At 49.7% G+C, this 10,878-nt stretch overlaps 1 long non-coding RNA gene across 1 annotated transcript; it reads right to left on the bottom strand.

Annotated features, from left to right (window-relative positions):
• Positions 1–4,242: 4,242 nt before the first annotated feature.
• LOC123384627 lies at positions 4,243–6,185 on the bottom strand. Its single transcript, XR_006596012.1, has 3 exons — positions 6,127–6,185; positions 5,450–5,666; positions 4,243–5,118 (listed from the first exon to the last, which is right to left on the bottom strand). It is a non-coding gene; the product is annotated as an uncharacterized LOC123384627 (long non-coding RNA).
• Positions 6,186–10,878: the final 4,693 nt, after the last annotated feature.

Consider the following 10,878-nt stretch of genomic DNA (forward strand, 5'->3'; position numbering starts at 1 on the left):
ATTTATTTTTGAAGGAAAGAGAGACGGAGCGTGAGCAGGGGAGGGGCGGAGAGAGAGGGAGACACAGAATCCGAAGCTGGCCCCGGGCTCCGAGGCATCAGCACAGAGCCCGACGACTCTCTCCCTGGCCTGGCCCGCCGCCCTCGTCCCCTGCTCACGGCAGCTCTTGGCCTCGGGAGCTGCCAATCCCTGGACACCAAGGCCACTTCTATCAACAGAGCTGGCGGGGCGGGGGGCAGGGGGGGGGTCTCCCGTCAGCGCAGCAGGGGACTCTTGATCTTGGAGTTGCGGGTTCGGGCCCCATGTTGGGCGCAGAGATTACTGAAACAAATAAAATCTTACAACAAGACAAAAAATAAAAAAACCCACCAGAGATGGGTCTGGGGGGCGGCAAAACGTCCCCATGTGGTGCCCCAACAAAACCCAGAAGGCTAAGGCTTCTGGGAAGGGCTCTCCTGAGCTCGGCCAGGACCAAAGTACTGACTCGGCGATTTGCTCCTGAGGCTGAAAAACACTGCGACCGTCAGGCAGGGAGAGCCTCTCTGCCCCTCCTCACCCCACCTCGCCCCCTCCCCCCCAGGCCCCCTCCCCCCCCCCCCCCAGAGTTCTGCAGCCTGTAGCCAGAGGCACGTGAGCGGCTCGCTGAGTGCTGGGTTTGGGTACTACCACCACGGTGGTGTAGCTGGCACTGTTCCAATCGGGCAGAGTCTGATGGCCCGGTGACCATGGCACGGGCACGTAACTCTCTTCTGCACTTGGCCGCTCGAGGTGGGCACGAGGGTGCCGGGTCGTGCGCACCGAAGATGGGCTGGGGTCTTTCCAGGGGCTGGAAGATGCCGACCCAGCCTGGGTCGCGGAGAGAGGCGCCTCAGAGGACAAGGGCACGTGCTTTATACGTGTCACCAAAGCTGTGCTACTGTCTACTGGTCTGCTAGTTGGGGTGGCCCGCTGGTGGTGGAGGGCACAGCCAGGGACCACGACACCTGGCCTTAGCATTAGGACGGGTGTTAGGGGAGCAGGGGCTTTGCACGGAGACTGCCGGAGGCTCTGGCCCTGATGAGCTGTGCGACTGTGGGTAAGCGTCTTGGGCTCTCTGAGCCTCAGTGCCCTGCCTGTCAAGTGGGGGGACTACAGGATCTACCCCATAATGCTGCCAAGGGTCAAATCATCAGAACCTTGCAGGATGTGGGGGCACCGGAGCCCTCAATAAATGATACATCTGAAATCCTTACCGCGGGACCTTGGGTGAGTCACTTTTCCTTCTTCAGGACTCTGTTCGGAGCGTGTGCTTCCCAGGATCCTTCCGGGGCCGACTCTACAGCTGTGTGCCCATCCTCCCCGCGCCCGTCTAGAACACAGCGCCGGCATGGGACCGTGAGGGCCACGCTCCAAGTGGCAGAATGACGTGGGCACTGGGAGGAGTCGATGAGCTGGGGTGGAGAGAAGCCTTTCTGTACTTGAGGATTTTATTTTGTCCGAATGCAGGATTTTAAAAAAATTTTGCTTTATTTATTTCGTTAGTTAGTTATGAGAAAGAGAGTGTGTGTGAGCAGGGGAGGAGTAGAGGGAAAGAGGGAGAGAGAGAATCTCAAGCAGGCTCCACGCTCAGCACAGAGCCCCATGTGGGGCTTGATCCCATGACCTGAGCCGAAATCAAGAGCTGGACACTTAACCGACTGAGCCATCCCGGCGCCCCCAAACACAAGATTCTACTTAAAAATCAGGTTGCTGTTTTCTACACCAGAGAAGTAAGCTAAGTGTCCATGAGGGCATTTGGAAGAGGGCACCGGCTCTCATTTCTCGGCCCCCACCCCCCAAGCTTCCAAATGTTCCATGCTTTCCCCATCTCCAGGCCTTCCCCCCTGCTTCTGGACACTCACCTTCTTCTCCTCTTTTAAAACCCCACTCCAGGGGGCGCCTGGGTGGCGCAGTCGGTTAAGCGTCCGACTTCAGCCAGGTCACGATCTCACGGCCCGTGAGTTCGAGCCCCGCGTCGGGCTCTGGGCTGATGGCTCGGAGCCTGGGGCCTGTTTCCGATTCTGTGTCTCCCTCTCTCTCTGCCCCTCCCCCGTTCATGCTCTGTCTCTCTCTGTCCCAAAAATAAATAATAAAATGTTGAAAAAAAATTTTTTTAAACCCCACTCCGGAAGCACCTGGGGGCTCAGTTGGTTCAGCATCTGATTTCGGCTCAGGTCGTGATCTCACAGTTGGTGGGTTCGAGCCCCACATCGGGCTCTGTGCTGACAGCTCGGAGCCTGGAGCCTGTTTCGGATTCTGTGTCTCCCTCTCTCTCTCTGCCCCTCCTCCTCCTCTCTCTCTCTCTCAAAACTAAAAATAAACATTAAAAAACAAAATTTCAAACCCCACTCTGGTGTTTTCTCTGTGACGCTCTCCTGAGCTCTCTCAGACTTATTATTCGCTTCTGTTACCTCTCCTTCCTCTCTGTTTGTACCTGTTCTTCCCCGTGTCTCCCTTTACCTTGATTATTTATTTAACACAGCTGTCTCTTCCCGAGTTCTGGAGGGTAGGGATCATGGATCACTTATTTGTTTCGTCCCCAAATTTATCGCGATGCGTTTTACAACTATTTGTAGAGTTAATCACATTGAATACACGTGGGGCGTACACTTGTTCGAGCAGACTTTCTTCTCTGATAATTTCCTTTTGGTGTAATAAGTTTGTTTTCAGTTTAAGGAATCGAAGCATAATTGGATATGTATTCCTATACGGATTGAAATAACTTTGATACATTCCCAGTGTTGAGGTTTGCAGAACTGGAAAGCAAAAAAAAAAAAAAAAAAAAGATTTTCCCCCTTATTTGTGTCTGAATGAGAGAATGAGGGGAGGGGAGTGCCTTCAACATTTCATCTGTGACGGAAAAAAACCGTACAAGTAGAAAAATAATGACTTGCAGATCTAACTTCTGGTTCCTACAAAAGAAGGAATGTGAAAACTGGGTAAGGCTGGTTGGTCCACAAGAACCTTTTACTTCGGATCGCACAGCTCAACGCGCCCACCCAAGGCCTCTGGTGAGAACGCAGTTCGGTATGAAGGCAGAAATAAGTTAAATAAAGATCACAGGTGGTTAATATTAACTGTTTCTTTCATGAATAAACTGTCATCCGGAACAAATGGGTGACAACTCACATGTCTTTCAACTAAACCAGGAATTGGCAAGCTTTCTGGGACAGGCCAGGTGGTAAATATATTTTTTTATTATTTAAAAAAAAATTATTTTATGTTTATTCATTTTTGAAAGACAGAGAGAGACAGGCAGAGCACAAGCAGGGGTGGGGCGGAGAGAGGGAGACCCAGAATCCGAAGCAGGCTCCAGGCTCCGAGCTGTCAGCGCAGAGCCCGACACGGGGCTCAACTGTGAGATCATGACCTGAGCCGAAGTCGGATGCTTAACCGACTGAACCACGCAGGCATCCCGGGTGTTGCCATTTTAACACAGAATCAAGTGAGTGGAAACAAGCAAACCTCTGAATGGCGGCTTTTTTTTTTTTTTTTGAGTCTGCCTTAAGCATTTATTTTTTTTTCAATATATGAAATTTATTGTCAAATTGGTTTCCATACAACACCCAGTGCTCATCCCAACAGGTGCCCTCCTCAATACCCATCACCCACCCTCCCCTCCCTCCCACCCCCCCGTCAACCCTCAGTTTGTTCTCAGTTTTTAAGAGTCTCTTATGCTTTGGCTCTCTCCCACTCGAACCTCTTTTTTTCTTTTTTTCCTTCCCCTCCCCCATGGGTTTCTGTTAAGTTTCTCAGGATCCACACAAGAGTGAAAACATATGGTATCTGTCTTTCTCTGTATGGCTTATTTCACTTAGCATCACACTCTCCAGTTCCATCCACGTTGCTACAAAAGGCCATATTTCATTCTTTCTCATTGCCACGTAGTATTCCATTGTGTATATAAACCACAATTTCTTTATCCATTCATCCGTTGATGGACATTTAGGCTCTTTCCATAATTTGGCTGTTGTTGAGAGTGCTGCTATAAACATTGGGGTACAAGTGCCCCTATGCATCAGCACTCCTGTATCCCTTGGGTAAATTCCTAGCAGTGCTGTTGCTGGGTCATACGGTAGGTCTATTTTTAATTTTCTGAGGAACCTCCACACTGCTTTCCAGAGCGGCTGCACCAATTTGCATTCCCACCAACAGTGCAAGAGGGTTCCCGTGTCTCCACATCCTCGCCAGCATCTATAGTCTCCCGATTTGTTCATTTTGGCCACTCTGATCGGCGTGAGGTGATATCTGAGTGTGGTTTTGATTTGTATTTCCCTGATGAGGAGCAACGTTGAGCATCTTCTCATGTGCCTGTGGGCCATCCGGATGTCTTCTTTGGAGAAGTGTCTTGAATGGTGGCTTCTGATCCAGAAAGACGCTGGCCTCTAGCCAGGGCAGAGCTCACTTCCTGCTGTCGCTGACCCCTTCCTTGCCCAGCCCCCCACTATCTTCCAGGTCTGTCTGCCCAGAAGGGAGCCTGCGGGCTGTGTTGATCTACTGCAGGGTTGGGAGGGCACAAAACTATGCAGAACCTTGGGGCCGACAGCGTGGCTGAGAAAGCCCCACAGGGCCCGACTGGAAGTGTTGACTTTTAATCAACGTAGGACAATACATTTGCTTTTTGTATCACTCAGGAGATTTTTCGCGGCTTCCTGTATTAGCCAGGGTTCTCCGGAGAAACAGAGCCCATAGGATATATAGAGTGACGTATATGTAAGAGGAGGCTTATTACAGGAGTTGCTTACATGATGGTAGAGGTTGAGAAGGCCCACCCTCTCTCGTCTGCAAGCTGGCGATCCCGGAAAGCTGGTGGCACAACTCAGTCCGAGTCCGAAAGGCTTGAGAGCGGAGAGCGCCAATGTCCAAGGGCAGGAGAAGATGGGGTCCCCAAGCTGAGAGTGAGAACTCACCCTTCCTCCTTTCTGTTCTGATCAGAACCTCGGGCCACACGAGTGAAGACATCTCTTTACCCGATCTGCCAATTCAAATGCTAATGTCTTCTGGAAACACTCTCCCAGACGCTCCCAGAAATGATGTTTCACCAGCTGTTTGGGCATCCCTTAGCTCCGTGAAGTTGACACATAGAACCAACCATCCCAACTACCGTTAAAGTAACGTTTACCAAAAGAAAAGTAAGATCAAAGTTAAAAAAAAAAATCGTAGTTTCTAAGAATATATTGAAGAATATACATCAGAATATATTTAAGCCCTGTTATTAAACTTATTTATGTTTAACAACCGCAGTGAGATAGAGTAGAGTGGTCTTTGGAAACTGCAAGCCTGACTACACTCCCCTCCAGAGCCCCACATGTAGTTCACAGAATCAAGTGTAAGCTTCTTCGCCATGGAGCGCAGCGAGGCTGGGTTATGCCACAGTGAGAAACGCCCCCCAAGGACAACTGGCTTTTAACAGCAAATATTGAGTTCTTACCTAGGCTCCATGTCGATCGCACGTCAGCCAGGGGATCTGTTCAGTGACAGGACCCCTGGGACAGAGCTGCCGCCATCTTGAACGTTGCCCTCACTGTAGCAGAGGAAGACCATTTGAGAACTTTCAGCAGAACTGATGGCCGTAGCCCAGAAGCGACGCATTCAATTTTGCTCACGAGTCATTGGCTGGCGATTCCAAGATGAGGGAAAGTGCATTCCTACCATATACCCAGGAGGACAGGCTTGCTATCAGACAGAGCATTCTAGATCTACCATAGCCCTCCAGTTTCACTTCCCATCTGTGACAGGTCTAGTTTGTAAGAACACGGTTAGGAATTTGTGTTTGATAGTGTGTGTATGTGGGGGGGGGGGGGGGGAACTAGGAGAAATTCTCTGGCCAAAAAGGGTCAAAAGGTTAGTTTAAAAATGAGAACATGGGGCGCCTGGGTGGCGCAGTCGGTTAAGCGTCCGACTTCAGCCAGGTCACGATCTCGCGGTCGGTGAGTTCGAGCCCCGCGTCAGGCTCTGGGCTGATGGCTCAGAGCCTGGAGCCTGTTTCCGATTCTGTGTCTCCCTCTCTCTCTGCCCCTCCCCCGTTCATGCTCTGGCTCTCTCTGTCCCAAAAATAAATAAATGTTGAAAAAAAATAATAAATAAAAATAAAAATGAGAACATTACCCGGGCGCCTGGGTGGCTCAGTCGGTTAAGCATCTGACTCAGGGCATGAGCTCACAGTTTGTGAGTTCGAGTCCCACTTTGGGTGAGCTCCACTTCTCTCTCTCTCTGCCCCTTGTAGGATCCTCTCTCTTTTTCTCTGTGCCCCTCGATCACTTTCTCTCTCTGTCTCAAAAAAAAAAAAAAATGACATTACCTTGATTACTCATCTGCTTAGACTTCTGGGTTAGCAATGTCAGAGGAATTGGTGAGACCGTCGCCAGCATCAGGAAGCAAGAATTCTTGTCCCCTTCAAGGGTCATTCTAGCTGGACCAAGAATCAGGAGGAAAGGAGGAAAGCAGATTTAATAGCATACGTACAGGGAATCCACACAGACGTGGAAATTCCAAAGACAGGCAAAATGAGGTACGTATGCCATTCTGAACTAAGGAGAAGGGGGTAGGGGTCTCAGGCTTCAAAGGGAAAGAATGTAATTCACAGGAAGATGAAAAGGAGTACACGTTTGGAAAACCAACATTTGCCCTGCCATACAGATGGGTCACTCAAGATAAAACTTATCTCTGGTAATAACCCTTATTTCTGGAAAGATCCTCCGATTTAGATTCTTTTATGTAGTTGAAAGAGGGGCAAACGTTTCTCTTGAGCCTGTAGGGTCTCAATTGCCTTCAGCTCAAAATAATCCCCATGCCAGTGTGGCTCATCTTGAGACAGGCTGCCCTTGGGCCTCTGCTAGTCCACACTGCACCTTCCTTGGGGGGGAGGGGGACACAGCCCTGATGCACAGGGGACAGCTGGGTGCGTGGAGCATGGCTGAACGGCAGCCTCTTCCTGCTCCTGGGTCAGGCGCTTTTGTTCAGTAAATAATCTGTACAACCCTACGTGTGGGGTGACCAACTCATGGGTCGAAAGTCCCACAACCCAGGAATACGCTCGGTCCTGGGCAAACGGAGACGGTTGGTCACCCGTACCTACACGGTAACTCTGGGTACCAGGGTGGTCATTCCTTACACGGAGGTCGGTTTGTCTATCCTGCTGATTTTCTCGATATCTGGGTGGAGCCAGCATAACAGACAGACCATGGGGACTCGGCGGACTTGGGTTCGAGTCCCACCGTTGCGACTTCCTAGCTTCAAGACCTTAGGCAAGTCCACTGCTCCTCTGAGCCTCGGCTTTGCCGTCCATAAAACGGAGGAAGGAGGGTGCAGAGAGGCTCCTTTAAGGAACCAAGGTCTGTAAAGGGACCAGGAAGTGCCAGCTGTGCCCCCTGGGTGATGGTTGATTGAATTCCACAGGACGGGAGGTCCTTCCCAGCAGGAGGACCTGTGCAAATAATTCACGGGCCAGGACTTCAATACCACGTAAAGTTAAAACACTGTGAATGAAAGGGCCGAGCAAACTTAATATTTAACCCGAGCTTTAACTGGAGACTTCTGTTCCTTTCGCTGCTGAGTTCACTGGAAAATTCTCAGGCCTCCCAGGAGAAGCAGGAATGGACGCATCCTCCCAGCTCTCTGGGGCCACGGGCTGGTTCTGTGCAGAGGGGACCAGCCTAACAGCAGTTTCCACACTGCAGAGTCGCCGTTCCTCGTGGGGATGTTTGAACTTAAAGCTGGACATTTCATGGTTTCGTGGGTTTTTTTTTTTTTTAATTTTTTAATGTTTATTTTTGAGAGAGACAGAGTGCGAGCTGGGGAGGGGCAGAGAGAGAGAGAGGGAGACACAGCATCCCAAGCAGGCTCCAGGCTCTGAGCTGTCAGCACAGAGCCCGACGCGGGCCTGGAACCCACAAGTCCACATCTGCACAGGCTTCCCTGTCCGCACCCCACCGCCGTCCTCCCCCCTCTCCCCACCCCTGCCACACAACGTCCTCAGGATGGAAAATAACTCTAACGAAGCCTAGAGTCAAGTACGGGCCAGGTGTGGGTGCCCGAACCTGGAGTAGCCCAGCTCTAGCGTGCCCATCGGTAACTACCACACCCCAACCAGAGCTCCCCATTCCAGGTAAAAACTCATCGGGAAGAGAGTGTTTCTTACACGGCAGCAGAGCTCTACGCCAGGGACCCGATCCGTTTTCCTTACGCGTGAACTGGGTGAGGCCGGAGGACGATGCCTTGTCCACACGAAGACCTTCCACCAGTCTTCTGGCTCGTCCCCCTACTTCTCGCTCCCAGCTGCGTTCACATCTGCTGACAGAGTCCCGGGGCCTCACTGTCAGACACTGACTCACGTTTCCTTCTGTAGGCTGTAATTTCTCTTCCTGTTCCATCCGGAAACTCTCTACGATCAGCTTTCCATCTTCGAGAAAGGTGCTGAGATGTTCTCTGTGATTTTCTCTCCCTTCACAATTCCTTCCCCATCCTTTTTTCTTTTTCACTTCAGTATCTTGATTGCAGGGGGGAGGTCTCAAGTAATAAGAGAAGCAAAAGGTGCCCGACCTGCCATTTTGAACCAGAAGTCCATAGATCTCTCTTTAAACAATGAGAACAGGTCTCCCAATGGAAAGCCTGCACCTTTTTTTTTTTTTTTAATTTTTTTTTTAATGTTTATTTGAGACAGAGACACAGCATGAGCAGGGGAGGGGCAGAGAAAGAGACACAGAATGTGAAGCAGGCTCCAGGCTCTGAGCTGTCAGCACAGAGCCCGACGCGGGGCTCGAACTCACAAACTGGGAGATCATGACCTGAGCCGAAGTCGGCCGCTTAACCAACTGAGCCACCCGGGCGCCCCAAAAGCCTGCATCTTAAACCCTGCTTCTCCACCTTTTAAGAGGGATAGGAGTCACCCAAGTTTTACCGCATATGATCGCAACTTTTTACAATGTTATAGAATCTATTGTGATGTATGCATGCCAACTCTGAGGACTTAAGATTTCTTTAAAAAAAAATGTTTTACGTGTTTTTGGGAGAGAGAGAGACAGAGTGTAAGCAGGGGAGGGACAGAGAGAGAGGGAGACACAGAACCCCACGCAGGCTCCAGGCTCCGAGCTGTCAACACAGAGCCCGACGCGGGGCTCGGACCCACGAACCATGAGATCACGACCTGAGCCAAAGTCAGACGCCTGACCGAGCCACTCAGGTGCCCCAAGATTTCTGAGTAAGCACTGCAAGAAAGTTCTGTAACTCATTAATTAGCCTTAATGAATAGTGTTGCCTCTTCCTTTGTCCCCACCCCTCTCACTGGTGAAACCATGAGACCAAATGCAAAAGCTTGGACGCTTTGCAAGAAGACAATAGCAATTATATGAGATACTGCCCTCCAAACGAATCAGCAATAATTGATAGCATCGTGGCTCTCTCAAGTTACTAAGCATTGAAAATAGAAACATGGCTGGCCTGTGTTTCAAATGCTGCATCATTTTTTGTCTGACCATAAATACTTCCTGTATATTCCCAATAACCAGACCCTACACGGTGTATCTTTCCTACATAACCGCTGGTGATGCATCGGGAATGGTGGACGATTGTGGAGGTCCCTGCTCCCTCCCGAGCAGGGAGAGGAGATCTGGAGAGTCCTTGAAGCAGGGCGCTTGATTTGGGCTTTAAAAGGGGGGTGGCCCTTGGGCTGTGGTGAGAAGAGGACTGGCTTCATCTCCAGATGCCCGGTTAGTTCTGTGGCCAAGGAAAACATCAGTCGGGTCACGTCTCCTGCTGTAGGTATCAGCAACTACAGTTCTCTCCCAAAGTTTCATTTGCTCGCTGCAAGGGAGTTATTGTTCCCCAAGAGTTAAGCAGAGACTCCCAAGCGGGGCCTCGTCTTCCACCCCCCTCACCAGCCACCACCACTGCATAAAGAAGTCCTTTAGGTGAAGAGGTGTGGCCGCCATGCCATTCCTAAGGAAGGATTAGACCCCATTCCCAATGTCCCAACATTCCTGGGATTTTGCCAACCCCTTGGGACAAAGAGATTCTTGTTTCTTTCTAGAGATGATCTTAGGAGGGGTTAGTCATTTCGGAAAGCTTAGGTTGTTTGCTTATTATGGGAAACTTCTAAAAAAAATCGATCTGGGTTTTTAGCATATTTGATAGAAGCCAGCTCTCCAAATGTAGCTGATTTTAAATGGATTCTCAAGTGGAAAGAACACAGGCTTTGGCGTGACTGTTACCGAAGCCAAGCGAGCTAGACAAGTCTGGGGAAACAAGATTGGAATCAAGAGAAGTCAGAGAGACATCAGTTGCCCTGGGAGGTGAACACAGGAGCTCTGGATGTATTTAAACTATGAGCCACATGACTAGACTCTACTTGGGCCGAAGTAAAACATGTTTTCCTTTGGATGATTAATCTTAGTTGAACTTAGTTCAAGAGAATGTCCTTTTCCCTCTGAATTTTTTTTTTTCTCCAGGCTTAAAGAGTTTCAAGATGAGATTTGTTTTCTTAAAGAGAAAACTTAAATCAATATCTTCCAAATTAGACACATCTGTGGACTTAGAACACCCAGATGAGTTTAAATAATGATATATTGGGCCCATCTCCCACATCTGGATGGTTAAGACTGCACATCAAAAAAAAAAGGGGGGGTAGTTAGAAAGCCTTCTTTGGTCTGTTGAGAATAAGACAAATGGATATGGACTTGAATCCCATGTTTATTCCATTTTCTCCGGCATGAAGTTTTAATCCCTACTCCTGGAGTGATAAAACAGTAACATTTCAAGTCCGTGGTTGGGAAAGGTTAGCCTAAATTTCATCTTACCAATCGTTCTGCAACTCAAGTCAGGATTCTGGTTGACTCCAAGTCAAGATGGGTAAGCAAGGCTCAC

Source organism: Felis catus, chromosome A3 (assembly GCF_018350175.1).
Source record: "Felis catus isolate Fca126 chromosome A3, F.catus_Fca126_mat1.0, whole genome shotgun sequence".
NCBI lineage: Eukaryota > Metazoa > Chordata > Mammalia > Carnivora > Felidae > Felis > Felis catus.